Below are 14,868 nucleotides of genomic sequence, written 5' to 3'. Positions count from 1 at the left end.
ATTTTTTTGGGGGTTGGGTTTTTGGGGGTGGGGGAGTGGTGTTTTTTGGTGTTTTTTTAAGGAGGCAAAGCACGTAGAATTGGGGTCGCATCACCTATTCTATTCTCTATGTCTAAGAAAACCAAGCATTGTGGATTTTTGCTAGGTTTAATTCCAGGCTGCATCACCTTCTCAGTTTCACCACTGGAAAGCTGGAATAGTTTTGTTGTTTCTTCACTTAACAGACATGAGTCTGGTCCCCTCTACACCACGTCAGGCAGAAACCTCGTGCTACTGACACAATCCCAGGGTAAAGTGTATGTAAGGTATATTATACATCAGGGTCTCAAATCAGGAGCTGCAGTCCCCAGCATCACAGTGATAAAAAAGCTGTGTTTGTTCTATTTGTCTTCTTGTTTCTTACTCTCTGGATTATGCTTTGAGGCTTGCATCCAAACCCAAAAGTACCGAAACTTATTGGGAATGAGGGTGGCTTGGGATTGGAGAGGACTTGCTCTCTGATGACTTGAAAGCAGCTACTGGAGAGCTCTGAATAGTCCTATTCATTGAAAAGATGCTGTCAGGATATCAGCAAGTAAAACTGTAGAGAACAACTCATGGTGCTGCGTCTGGAAAACAGAGATCACTCCGTGGTGCATTTCCACTTACCCCTCTGCAGGCACAGACACCTGTTTTGTGAGAAATATAGGTTTTCCCAAAAAGCCCCGAGGTGCACCTGTGTGTTGGGGTGAGGTCATGGTTGGGGTGAGACAGCAGCGGGTTTCAGCTGAGACAAGGAGTGGCAAAAAAGTATGTGTGTGTTTTCAGGACCCACCCAGAAAAGCTGAGGGGGCAAGGTTAAGAGTGGGATGGCAATTTAGGGTGGGAGGCAGGAGAATTGGTGCAAGAGCCTGAGGCCATTTCCCTCCTCCCAGGAATTTCTCAGTGTTGGAACCTGCAGCTGAAAAAAGCCATCTTTGACTGGCATTTTCAGGTTTCTTTTGCATTAGAAATTCTGCTGGATGATCAGTCATTTCAGATATTAGAGACAAAAGACAATTGATTTTTGGTGGCTCTTTTTTTCCCAATAAGTATGTTCCATACATGAAGGTTTTGTTATCAAATAATTCTGAGGGAGCTTTTTTTCCTGCTTGCAGAGAAAAAAGTATGTGGTTACCTTAGAATATGTCAGCTGTTCTTTCTGATTTTTTAAAAAAATTTAATTATCACATTTCAAAAAAATTGCAAACACGCTGCCTTTCCAGAGTCTTGACAACTAGTGACTCTGAGCCTCTGGTTCTGCTAATGACCAGTGGTCAGTGCTGATCCAGCCTGTTGGGATTCCAGACACCAAACCCGGACTTCTTGGTGGTTGGAAAAATGTACTTTAAGGGAAGAAAATTTAAGAGTTTAGTCACACATCCTGGAAAATAGACATACAGGGTCAGGACGTGGCTTCTTCCCTGCCATGAAGCAAAGGAGGGCTGGCCAAGGGGTTGGCTCTTAGCCTCTTGTCAGACCTGTGTCTCAGCTGGAGCTGGGCTTGCCCAAGAGCTGCTGGGAGAACCAACCCTGCCATGGTGGCTGGAGGTGCCCATATGGGGTCTCTCAGTCACCCTGCTCTACAGCTGAGCAGATGACCCAAAATAACAACTGGATTTTGTTGGCCATGAGCCGTTCAAGGAGCAACCATTCCCTTTGGCTCTTCTTGGCAGCAGGGTAAATGATGCACAGGGTCAGGAGGTTTGGGTACTCTTGTAGTAGGGCTTTCCATGTCCTGGTTGGTCCACTGCTGCCTTCCCAGGAGCTTTCCACAAGCTGGAATTGCCATTGTGTTTTGTGGCATCATCTTTGAGAACATGCACAGGGGAGAGAATGTAAGCAAGGGCAACTGGTGGCACTTTGGGGCACGTTTGGTCTTACAATTTCCCAGTTCAGGAAAGGAGACGGGAAGAAATGAAGGAAATTCAAAGCCTTTGAATCTGGGCTGCCCAGTGCATGGACAAGGAGTGCAAGGCATGTGTGGAAGTAGCTGCTGGGCATTGGAGAAGGAGGGTGTCTTCAGGAAGAGTATATAGGATATATGAGTTTCCCATACCTCCAGAGCTTTGAGGTTGGGAATGGACTGAGCCTTAGGTGGTTTAATGAGTGTGCAGAGTGAAGGGCAGGGAAGAATGGAAAGAGAGGAGGAAGCATGCAAGAGAAAGGGCAGGTGCCTATGTGGCAAAGAGGTTTTCCTCCTCGTCTCTTCCACATGATTCCCACTTGTCCCAAGAAAGCACATAAGGCACAATTGAAAGGAAAGGTAGAGACCAAAGGACTGTATTTTTAAAGACTAATCTTGGCATCAGGAGGGGGCACTAAAAATAAATAGGACTTCTTTTTGTGAATTAAAATATTTCTGAGTAGCTGAAATGTTGTGCAAAGGAGGATCCCGGACTTTTCTTTCTTTTAGCTAAATTTAGCTAGAAAACATGGATCTACAAATAAATTCAGTTCTTCTTTTGATTTCCCTGCATCCTTCCTTTTTTTTGCTTCCCCCATTGTCTTCAGAGTCAGCTGCAGTGCTTGCCTGTAGTTTCACTGACCCCCTTGGAGCCTAAGGAGTTCCCCACCCACTCACCCCAGGCAATAAAGCCTTTCTTTAGGTGTGGAGTTTATGACTGTCAGCTCACACCACTAGATCAATAGCATCTGGAGCCCTGGAACATTTTAAAGTTATCCAAATGTTCATCACTAAAGAAAACTCAGCAAAGTTGCTCTTGGGTCTTTCTGTTCAAAGGAGGAAGGCATCATCAGGATATAAGGGGTAGTTTTGCTGGTCGGCTGGGGAGATACAATAGCCTTTCTGTGAAGGCAGCGTCCACTTCATGGTGCTTGTAGCATCCAGTGACATGCCTGAGAACAAGTTTTGTAGCCACAACTGGAGGAAGCAGGCAATGTTCATGGAGTGTCAGATAATCTGCTGTGACATATGATCCAAAAACATAAGGCTGACGAATATTCCTGGCACTGTGTGCCGGTGCTGAGAGCAGATTATGCGTTTTTAAATGTTTGATGTTCTTTCAACAGTTAAAAGCCATTTTGGGCAACAGATAGCTCTGAAGATATTTTAAATAATAATTTTTTTACCACTGGGGCTTATCAGTGCTCCATTTTAAGAAGCAGCATCACAGAAGGCAGAGGGCTCTCTAAGGACCTAGCTCTGATCTCACTTACTCCTATTTATATCCGGAGTAACTCGGCTGAAACAAATGGAATTTACTCCTGCATTAAGCAAGTGTAACCAAGAGCAGAATATAACAGGCCCCTCTGTTTGGTGTTTTCTGTATCTCTCTCTTGCAAACTATTTTTGCAGGTAGGATGTTTCTGTGGCAAAGGGAAGCCAGAGCATTTGGGTTTTAGAGCATGGATGGGCACAGGTTCCATTCAAGACCTGGCAGCTGGGTCAAGGAAGAGCACTTAGCCAGCAAAAAACCGTGAGTCTGTGGGCTCCAGTGTGGGAATCCCCCATGCTTAAGCAAACAGTCCCACCAAAATCCATGGGGACTTAAGGATTGTGTTTATAACACTTTATAGAACCAAAACATATATGCATTAATTTAAAGAAAAACCCTGTTACTATTTTTATAATATGTATAGGTATATAAAATCAACATGCACAGTGGTAGGATACACGTTTCTAAAAACCCATAAACATCTAGCCCTTGTATTTACCATCTTTCCATATCTGGATATGTTTTTAGAACTAGAATCTGTATGGATGAATTAAAAAAACTACTCTCTTAGTTATTATTGTTGTTGTTGTTACTACTATACAAGTGAAACCCATATACACAGTGGTAGGAAATACTGATTCTAATGACCCATAGCCAGACAGAGCTGGGTTTGTACTTACTCTTTCCAGTCCTGTGTATGTATTACAAGTGATGTGGCTCTGCAGAGCTCTCTCAATCCAAGAATTTTCCCCTCTCCGGCAATTGCATTTCCCACTAAATACTATGCTCTGCTTTTCCTGCCCTGCTGGCAGTGCAAATGTGCCAATCTCATTCTCGAGCCATGGTTCCTGTTGTGGGATCAAATGTTAGGATTTTAAAAGCTAAAGTTTGATGTGGATGAACAACTGCCTATAAAACGCATTAAGCTCTTACCCTGTAATGTATTTAATTTCACACTGACTGATGGTATTGCCCCTGAATGGATTACGGCAGGGGGCTGCCATTGTCCTACTAAACCACACTGGTTAAATAATACCTTGGAGTCTAAAGCTGCTCTGGGAGCATTTCATATTGGCTAACATGTGAAATGAATACCTAGCTTTTCTGTGAGTACTTTGGGTAGGTTTAGAAAAAAAATTAAATTAGAAAAGCAACTACATGTTGAGTTGGTTTACAGTGCAGGGAAATTTTGCACAGTTGTAGGATGGTTCTCCCTCTGTGAAACACAGTCCAGCAGCTATAAAGGGCCATGGTTTAGAGAAGTGCAGGTGCTTGCCTTGGCTCAGCAGGCTGGGAAGGCTCCTGGAGCACATTACTTCTCAGGAGAGGTCCCCCTAAGCTCATTCCTCATGGGTGTTTGGTGCTTGCAGTGTATTTATTTAAGCAGCGTCTCCTTGACACTAGTGCCCAAAGGGTCAGAGACGGGAGTGCTGCTCAGGGCTCAAATATATTAATGTCTCAGTACCATAGTTGAGAGGTATCAGCTTCGTTACTGGGATTTTTTATTTAATTAATTGGTTTTAGCTTCAAGAGGTGTTCCCTGCTAAATAATTCTTGCTTAGTCTGCATTCTCTGTCCCTTATGTGGAGGTTAATCAAGAGTTCCTTCAGTGCAGTTACACCTTCAGTATGCAAAGTCAGGCTCCTGGACTCTACCAATCATTGATGCATGTCCTGCCCTGAATCATGTCATTTTGGGAAAGCCTGTGGTTAACTCTATGAGGAAATGCCTGCCTGTTTCACCCTGCTCCCCATTATGCAAGACAAACTCAAACCAAGGAGTATTTCTCAAGTCCATGCAATTGCAGGCAAAGACTGTGCTAAGTAATTTTGAAACTATCTGCTTTATCTGCATAGGTATATTTATGTGCATATATAAATATGGGGATGTATAAAATATATATAGAAGGAGAGAGGTCTGTAACCTCCACAAGTATCACTCGTGAATATGTGGCTAGGGATAGATTATCTGCAGTGGGTTGAGGCACAAGCCCTTAGCAACTTTGCTTATTGCATTGATTAAGAAAAATTAAAAGATCTTTTCTTTCTTTTAAAAGAGAAAGAACTGTGATAAGAAAAGGATAAGGAGGTATTAAAGCCCCACTAGTTTTGTTTTTTTTTTCCCCTCCCCAGACTTCAGCAGAGCCAGGAAAGAATGCTGGAAGTCATCAGAGGCATGGCTGGGATAGAGAGTGTTAATTCTTCCATATCTAAGCCTCTTTGTCGAAATTCCCTTTGTCTCTTGCCCCAGGTCATTAAACACTAATCCCATCACTCTTCCTAATCCGCTGCAGTGGAGCCAGAGTTCAGTTTCGGAAACTGTCTTTGTTGCTTTCCTAATAGACAGCTCGCTCTGGATTTTGGTTGGTTCGGTCACTTTTAGGGCTTTCCAGCACAGTTCTTTAATGAAGTGCCATTAATGAAACTTTTCCTCCTTCATGCAGTGTGCACGGGCATCAATTGGTTTAGCGTTAAGTAGGGTAAGGTGCCTAGTCATCTCAGCAGCCTTTGCAAAATATGACTGTCAAAGGCAAAACCTAGGAAACAAAACCATTGAAGAATATAGCCAGTGAAGTACTCATTTAATTACTAAGGATTTACAAAAGAAAATCTGTTCTTTGTGGCTTACAAAAGACAACAAGCTCAGAAGAGATAGTAAAGGGTTTGGAACCTATACTCTTTTCTCCCTCCCCCTCTTCCCAACAAATCCTGGAAGAGGAAATGTGGCTGAGCAAAGGCATCAAAGCCTATTGTAAACTCTTTCCAACCTGCTGCAGGAACACTAACTTTCTAAGTGGGAGGTGTTCCACTTGCTGCTAAAATAAACTTTGAGACCTCTCCTGCCAAGAGATGTGGCCACATTATCCAAATTAGTTCTTCTGTGGCAGAAAATCAAGCATTGGTCCATTCTTCTGTGCTGAGAATGAAAGCCGCTTCATAACAAAAATGTTTCTGATAATGGGAGATGGTTTGTAGAGTTGTGTCTGGCTGCATGGGTTTCATCTGGTGTGGTGGATGTCTTGAAGGGAGTACTTCCTGGGCAGAGAATAGATGGCAAAACTTTGCATCTTTCTTATGGCAGTGATGCTGAAACCCCTCAGTATTCAGTTCATTTGCCACAAGTGTAAGAAGGGAAGCAGGATGATGGAAACTCCTGAGAAACTCCTGTTTATGTCCAGAGCAGGCCCACCTCTAGTTTTAAACTGTTACCAAAATGATAGATTCTGTACATAGTTTTAAGTATAACCATTACATCTTTGGAAAGCTTTCTTCTGCAGCCAGGTACAGGAGTTCCTGTGCTAATTGGAGCATCTTTCCACTAGGTCTTGAGATCAGGATTTGGAACAACTTCCATGTTCTCAGTGGGATGGAAAGTTAAAAAACATAAAGACTGAGAGGGTAAGAAAACTATTGAAGCTGGCAGATCTGCTGGCTGTATATATTCTCTTTGATAGGTGTTAACATTTTTTCCTGTGATATCAACTATCTAATTACCAGCAAACTTGTGATATTAAATAACCACATCTTATTGTACAGCATGCTTTCCATACGTTCTGTTTTACAATGTTCATGTGACGTATAAATGAGATCCAGGTTTGATTATTAAACAATTTAATTGCTCTGTCAAAGTTGATATTACAGTGCCCTGCAACAGTGCTCCAAGGGAGGGTATTCCTTTAAAGGCTCTTTTAACAACTGGTGGGTCTGTGTTTGGTTTGTCTAAATCGAATTTTTCTCTTTTTCTTGCTTGTTTTTACATATATATGTATGTGTATATATATATATATATCAGCTGGTTTGGGGGTTGTTTGCTTTTTTGTTTATGTATTCTTGCATTCTTGTATTTTATTCTGTTTTGCTGCCAAAATGTTCTGGCAGGTGACACCCTAACTTGATCTTCTTCAAACATTTTGGTGCAATTATGTTGCCTCTGGTTGTAAGCCAGCTCGATAACTTGCTTTACTAAAAAAAAATCTCTCAAATCCCCTGGGAAAATAAATCAGATCCATTTACAAAGTGAATAAATCACAACAAAATGATTCATTTGCAAATGAAACCACAGCATTCTCTGGAGATAAAGAAAAACAACTGCATTTTGCCACTTCATCACGGTTTCTCCCCCCCTCAAATTCCAATGTGCATCTACTGTTGGCAATAAAAGTTACAATTGCATGTTGTTAAAATTCGTTCATATGCTTCAGCAATTCTACTTTCCCTGTAATTGACTTGCCAAGTCTCTTACTTCAGGGAATTGGAACAGCTTTTACATGTGATGAGGAAAAATTTCCTGTACAAGTCACTTCAAAAAACAATAATAATAATAAAAAATCCAGAATGTATCCTGGTGTTGTTTATAACCTACGCTGGAGGAGCACACCCACAGCAGCATCACCAGCTGAGTGCCAGCTGTCTGCTAGTCTCTGACCCTTTAAACTTAGTCCTCACTCAAGTTGATCTGCTGATGGTGAATTAGCTCCCCATGGCTACATCCTGCCAGAGCTTCTCATTTAATCCTTCCCTTCCATTTCCCAACTACTGACTTTTTTTCCACACATCTTCTCTCTCTGCTTTCACCAACTTCGGCTGAGATGTAAAACGAGTTTTGGATGGGTCCATGCAACTTCTGGGGAATGTCTTCTGCAGGCCATGGCCCCTAATAACTTGATAATCATGAAAAACACATGTTGGGGATGGACATTGAAGCACCGAGTACTGGTTAGTGGTGAGCTCTCTTTAAACCAGCTGTGATGCTAAACGTAATAATCACCAGTCTAACCAGTTGTGGATGTCTAGGTTAAGGCTGGATGCCTTTCATCAGCACAGGCTGGTAAGAAGCATGCCTGGCTTGTATGGCTGCAACTTTGGGACCAGTTTCATGCCCACTTGCATGAGCGGCAGAATCCCCTTGGATTCTGCCCAACTGAGCCAGGCAATCAGCTGTGGGGGGTAAAGAATGGATCTCATTATTGATTAATATCACTTTCTTGATAAAGCCATGAATGAAACATCTGTTAGTTTCTTTGGCTGGGATTGATTTTCCCTCCCTGCCATCTATAGGAGCCCATGCAGAGCTCCATGCACGTGGAATTTTCTCATGAAGCCCTTGACGTAATTTCAACAAAAGGACATGAAGAATTTCCTTTCCTTTGCTAGCAGTGGCATTCAGAGAGAAAAAGAACCCCTGGAAAATGTAAAAGCTTTTGTAAAAACATGAGAAAAGCATTTAAAGCCTTTTCAAAGAAAGAAAACATCAATGTAAAGCCTCCCATAGTTGTCTGCCCGTGCGGTCTCTCTTGATTTGAAGAGATTTTAACCTTGCAGGGAGGGAGACAGAACTGAGGGTTTTGTTGGGTTTTATTGTTCTGCTGGTTTGTTTTGAGTTTTGTGATATCTTCTTTTTCATCAACACATGCATGAGCTGTGATTATACTTGAACATTTATTTAGCCCTTCAGAAGCATCACTATTCAAGCATAAAAATACTCACTCGTGTGTGTTGCTATGGCCAATAATTTCTTTGATGCTTGGCAGGAATTTAAACTTTGATACTATGCAGTGATTTTCACTGAAAGACTTCAGTGATGAGTTACCAAGCCAGTATCTTCTGGATGGACTGCACAGCTGTGTAGATCAGTCCCTCTTTCCTACTCCACCCCCAGCTCCCCTTTAGCTTCCCAGGCAGTGTTACCAATGGTCAAAAATCAAAGCATCTCAGAAAGGAGCCACAAAGCTGATGGTCTCCAAAGAGAGCTTCAGACAAGGGAAAGGGACATGGGAAACAGAGTGGTGAAGGAGGAGAGTTGTGAGAGACCTCTCACCAGAAACACGGAAACTGTGGAGAGAAGTGGGAAGGTACAGAAATGCATAGAAAGTATATGCAGCTTTCCATCATTTGAGTGTTTATGCTTAGATACTCTGCCTCTCTATTGGCACTGTCCCTGGCCTCACTGGCACTTCAAAAGCCTTGAAAAATAAATGCCCTTTAAAAATGGGAGTTAATAAAAGAAAACCAGCTCTTCAGTTGACATCTCCTTCCCAAGCAGCAGCACTAGAGCTGTTGCAATTCCTATGTTGTTCGCTTGGGAAGCTGAACAGAAAAGGCACAAGAAGCTTAGTTTAGTTGTAAAGAAGAGAGAAAACTCTTCAAATCTAAATATGCTGGAGCATCCAAAATACATTCAGGGTCTCCTCTTTCCTTCTCTCATTCTGTCTTCTCCCAGAGTAAATATCTTGGTGTGAATTTTCATGAGAAAAATAAAACCAAGCATTTTCAGTCCTTGTTTAGGAGAGAGGAGAAGCAGAGATTCTTAATAAATGTATCAAAGGGACATGTCAGCTTTATCACAGTCTTCTTCCTCTGTTCTTGTCAGCTTTCCTTTGTAGCGAAATCCTCCCTGCCTCCATGCAAAACCAGGAAATATGCTCCAGTGCCCACCCAGCAACACTAGGCACCAGGTCTGAGGAGTTTCTGTTTGTTGGAAGGTCCCAGAGAGATCTGCCTAGGTCTAGCTTGGAGAAGTGAGTACTGGTGACTTTGTCCAGGAGGATAGTACAACTGAGATACGGATGGAAGGGCACATGGCTTTCTGAGCACTCTTCTATTGGTTTCAGAGTCCAGGAGTTCAAGGAGTTGTGTTTCCTGGTGTCCTGCCTGTCCTTCCAAGCATATAATTTTTCCTATAAAAACTCCCACTTGTGAACAAACTTTTCCCTCCAAATATGTTTGTAGAGGTATGTAGGTGAAATTCATTGGCCTCCATTTCAGAAGTCATATTCCATGACCTAATGGCCTTGGATGTCTGTTAAAAATTCCAGATTTAAAATTGTCCTTGTGAAAAGAAGTGCCAAAGTCTAAAATTATCCTATGAGAAAGGCTCATACAAAGATTTCTCTTTCAGCAGGGTTTGCACATCAGGTTTCTGCTGCTCAAAGGATTCGCAGTGCAGTAAGTCAGCTTTGATGATGGAAATATTACCCTCTTGCCTGAATTTTATTTTATGTTTGTTTTCCCTTCTGCCTCTGGTAGTCTCCAGCACCACTCCTGAGAAAGGCTAATTACCCATCCATACCCTGCTGGAGAAACGGCAACGATACTGCAGCCCTGCTGCCAGTGGGGCAGGGGTAAGGGCTGGCTGCGCCCCCGAGAGCAGAGCTTTCCAAGAGAAACACTCAGACAACACAGCTCTTGAGTGCCTTGGCCATAAATCTTCTCTGGGCACCCTGCCTGCTTTATGGACTCCGCCATTTTCTCTCAGACAATTCAGAGCCTGCCCTATTGCCTCTTACAGAGGCAAAAAGAGCACAGCTTGCTCTGGAGAGAAGAAGATTTAAGTTTTCTATAATATTGGGATGAAATTACCAGAAGAGTTGATAGTATGTGATTCTTTTAAGCTAGCAAGAGAGTGGTGACAGTCTTCTGCTCTCTGCAAGGTTAGTAGAAAGGAGAGGGCAATGAGATTTTAGTCCATATCTGTTAAGGGAAGGAATAGAAATAATCAGCTTAATATGCAGTAAAGGAGATTTAGATGAGATATTACAGAACTTCCTCATATCAAAAACAGTTAAGCACTGGAGCAGAATATTCAGTAACTGTGGAATCACTGCTGTAGGAGACACATCTGCAAAGGTTGGGTTTAAGGAAACATAATCCTGTCTCCAACAGATGGTGTGGATGATTCCTCAGGGACAACACTCATCTCAATTTCATATGGTTCACTACAGAGAGCTTTCCCACTATAAAGAGGTTAATATCTGATTCCTGGGTTCAAAAAAGAACATAAGAAAAGCCATACGGGTTCAAAACTAAAAATCTAACCCAGTGTCTCATCTGCTATGGGGACCCACAACATCTGGAAGGAATGTAAGAACAAGAGCGTCGTACAGGGATGCTTTCCCCAAACTATCTCCCACTTGGTACATTTTGGAATTCAGGGATGTGAATTCTCTTGCCAGACGTGTTGTCTTTGCAAGATCAGTGTAAATAGCTTACCTGTTTGGTTTTTCTGTCAGATTTTTGCATTAGTTTTTTGACTCAGAAAAAAGAAAGTGGTCATGAGAAGGTGGAAGAGGAAAGAGTATAACAGGAGGAAAAAAGAGAAACTGGGCAAAGAGTGAAAGAGGGGAGCAGAAGGAAAGAGAAAGGAAGAAAGTGAGAAGTGAAAGCAAGGAATGAATAGGAAGAGGGAAGCATGTGAATACCTTGCAACAAAGGAAACCAGGGAAACAGAGGGTAGCATTAGGTGTGACATCAGGGACTGAGACCAAGCCAGGCCAAATGCAATGACTGTGACACTGTTGCTCTCCACAGCTTAGGTGCCATGTTTGGGAGCTGAATCAAATGAAGCCCATGCATCATTAGGGTATTTGCCAGTCACAAAGTGAAACATCTGGACAGCAAACCCCTCCTTTTATTGCCAAGCCTCTACTTGCCCTGAAGACCCAGTCCTTCCCTGGGGCTGGAGGGGCTGGGGAGAAGTTAGATCTGATGCCAGAAGGTCTCCAGGGCTGGTGGAAATGGCACCTGTAGAATCCAAGAGTGGGGAAGCAGTGAAGGTCTACCACATCCAGACTTATGTTGAAAAACTAGTGTATTGGTGTCTTGTGAACTTTTCTTTTTCATGGCTGGTTTAGCTGGGAAGGTGGTGATGTCTTGGGAAAAGGGGCATCCAAAACCCAATAGCTGTCAGAAGTTTCTTTGGTTTGTAGTGTTTTTGGTCTGAAAAGGTTGGTTTATTGAGTGTGGTTGCAGGAGGGAAGTGTTGGGAGACAATATTAATAGGTCTTTGTTGTTACTTTGTTTTTCACAAAAGATGCCTGGCATTCCTGGGTTTACCCTGTCCTGACAGGAACATATCTGAAACCAAAAAAATTCTGTTTCTTCTTTACCCTCCTGTTCTCCCCCACTTCTGGCAGGCTGCAGTACCCCTGAGCTCTGTTGTTGACTTAGCGCATGTTCTTGTTGGGAGGTTTATGGATGGTTAATTATCTGAATTAAGTTACTGCCTGTGACTCTAATCCTGGAGACTTCTGTTCCACGGGCAAGCATAGCCAGTGCTACACTGAAGCTTGCAGCTTTACACTGTTAGTGGAACTCTGTTGTTTTCATCTTTGCTGCATGTCTGGATTTGTCTTCTTAAGCTTGAGAGTGGGAGAGACTTTCAGATTTCCTTCAGTCATCATGAAACAGCACTACTCATGTTCAAGCTGGTGACGTTACCAGTGGCAATCTGCACTAAAAGAAAATCTGTAACTAAGCTGTCACTTTGGTTAAAATATCTTTCTTAAAAAAAAAAAGAAAGAAAATGGGATCCCTCTGTGTCAGGAGAGGAGGGGGAAGCTAAAAGAGTCACACGCTAGTAGTATATAACATCCAGAAATTACATTCATTGAGTGCCTCCACTATCCCATCTTTTTCTGATTTTGTGAATATCATGTGTAGAACAGCATCATGTGGTTGCTAATTATGACAACCAAAGTGCAATTTTGTAATAAGGCTAGCAGATGTTTGCAGTGCTAAATATTCAGATCAAACCCAGCTCTTTTTGCCCAGCACACATCCAGTCCAGATCACGTAGAGTGTCTGAATTATTTTTTAAATTTGTTATTCTCTATAAATTCCCTCTAGCTCACCTTTTAAGCTATTTGTGATGTGATCTGTAAGATCAGGTTGCAGAAAATTACAATATTCCATTTGCTCGTAATTAGGTTCTCATTTTCTCTCTATCAGGCAAAGAGAAATTTTGCCAGTAATTGTGGTGGGACAGGACCAGCCCCTCCATTTTGCTTTCATAAGGATTTTAAACGGCATGTGAACATACGAAAAGTTTGTGTTGACCAAAATGTCTGTGATGAACTGTAAGACAGTCATTTGCACTCATGTGAGAAGAGCTCTGTTAAGAGCCATCAATCCCACTTGTGACAGCATATTGACACTTGCTGGTCTTTAGGATTCATTTCTTAAAATGCTAATGCAGACAAGTTCCTGTCTGTTGTGGGAAAATATGGGGGAACTTTGTTAGAAGAGACACTCAAGTGCAAATAAATGTTTCCTGTAAGAAAGCATTTGGCTCAAATCTTTCCTCTTTTTTTTTTTTTTTTTTAATCTCCTAAATTGTTTCCCCATGTCCTTAGTGACACCCTTAGGAAAAAAAAATTAAAAATTAGCATCATCAAAAATAAAAGTCAACTGTGCACATGCCAGAGATAACTGGAGATTTATAATATGCCCTATATAACTTGTGAGCACTGAAATAATATATGTGAGTGATGGGCTGAAACTTCATGGCATGAAGGATGCCTTTCTGGATAATTTACATCTTGGGGGGTAGTATCTTAAAATCAGAGGTCCTGTCTTCACTCCGCGCACATTAAGAACCACATGGTGCTTTTCATAAGAGCCTGGGCTTGCCCCAACTAAAATTGTTTCCCTGCTCTTTAGTCTTGCAGCCTGTGCTGTGCTCAGACCATCTGGTCACCATTCTGCAACCCTGGCCATGGCTGTGCTTAATGGCAAAATGATTTCTGTCTGTATACAGTTGGTAGAGTGTTTTGCATACTGCATATGCTCAAGGTATTGCATATGAAAGGCATTATGTAAGATTACAGGGAAAGAAAAATACTCTCTTAAAAATTGTCAGTAATTGCCCAGAATGCTCTCGTGACACCGTTTGATGATGAAGGACCTTAACCACTGCTCTGAAAGGGTCCATTTTTTAACTTGTATTTTAAATTTATCCACTGTGAAATTCTCTGCTTTTTGTTGTCCTTACTATTGGCATCTCAGATGGCCCTCCTAGAGGCCAGACCTGGGTGTCTGGTCATCTAAAGATAACTCAAAATGGACAAAAGATTGGAGTCTGGGGACGTGCCCAGGCTTTTACATCCCACCCGAGCATCACTCAGCGTGCAGCCCACATTTCCCCACTCCCAGCCCCATGCTTCTGGCTTGACACAGGTGCCCACAGCTCAAGATCACACCGGTACAGTGGAACTCAATGCAGCTGACATGATGGGTTTTAACAAAACCAATCTGTCCTTGATGTTAGTGTGTCCATTCCACTCCTCGTCCTTTCAAGCCCTAAAGCTTGGTTTGGCTGCTTAACATGAGCAGTAGGTGAGGCTGGAGGTGGCACAAAATTTCAGGGATTTCCCATTAGCATTAAGCAAGGCTGGAGGTGACCCAAGTTTCTGGGGACATGTGTACCATGTTAATGGTTCTGTAGACCCACAGGGACCTGTGTCCTGTGGGAGTGGGCACTGGAGGTCTAACCAGGGCATTGCTGATGGCTCAGGCTGGAGTCACTCTACTGACGCTTGCCATGGTTTTTGGCAGCTGCCGGTGTCTCCCCATGCAACATAAATGTTGCTCCAAATAGGACGTACCTGTAGTCACCCTTTACAAGATTTCCTGTATCAAGGCTTGTGTTACTGAAGGCGTTTGTTTCTTAAGGTGTAACCACACTGTAAGAGTGTTTCCCAGCTGCCTGGGCACCCACCCAACTTGGTTCCAGACACAACTGTAGCAGTGCAGTGTGAGTGTGGGTCTGGGGAATTCAGCCAAAACATGGGCAAAACCCATAACTGTTTTGGTGACAATTTGGCCTGAGAAAGTCAGGCTGCAGCACTGGGACACAGAGCTCTGGAATGTCAGGGAAGATTGCTGGTCTTTTTTAG

The 14,868-nt window shown here is 42.6% G+C and overlaps 1 long non-coding RNA gene across 1 annotated transcript in view; it reads left to right on the top strand.

The window, feature by feature from the left end:
* The window catches only part of LOC104696586, a 101,313-nt gene that overhangs the window by 69,432 nt on the left and 17,013 nt on the right, over window positions 1-14,868 (top strand). The window lies entirely within an intron of this gene.

Source organism: Corvus cornix, chromosome 3 (assembly GCF_000738735.6).
Source record: "Corvus cornix cornix isolate S_Up_H32 chromosome 3, ASM73873v5, whole genome shotgun sequence".
NCBI lineage: Eukaryota > Metazoa > Chordata > Aves > Passeriformes > Corvidae > Corvus > Corvus cornix.
The sequence above is the reverse complement of the archived record's forward strand: the minus strand, read 5'-3'. Positions and strand labels throughout refer to the sequence as shown.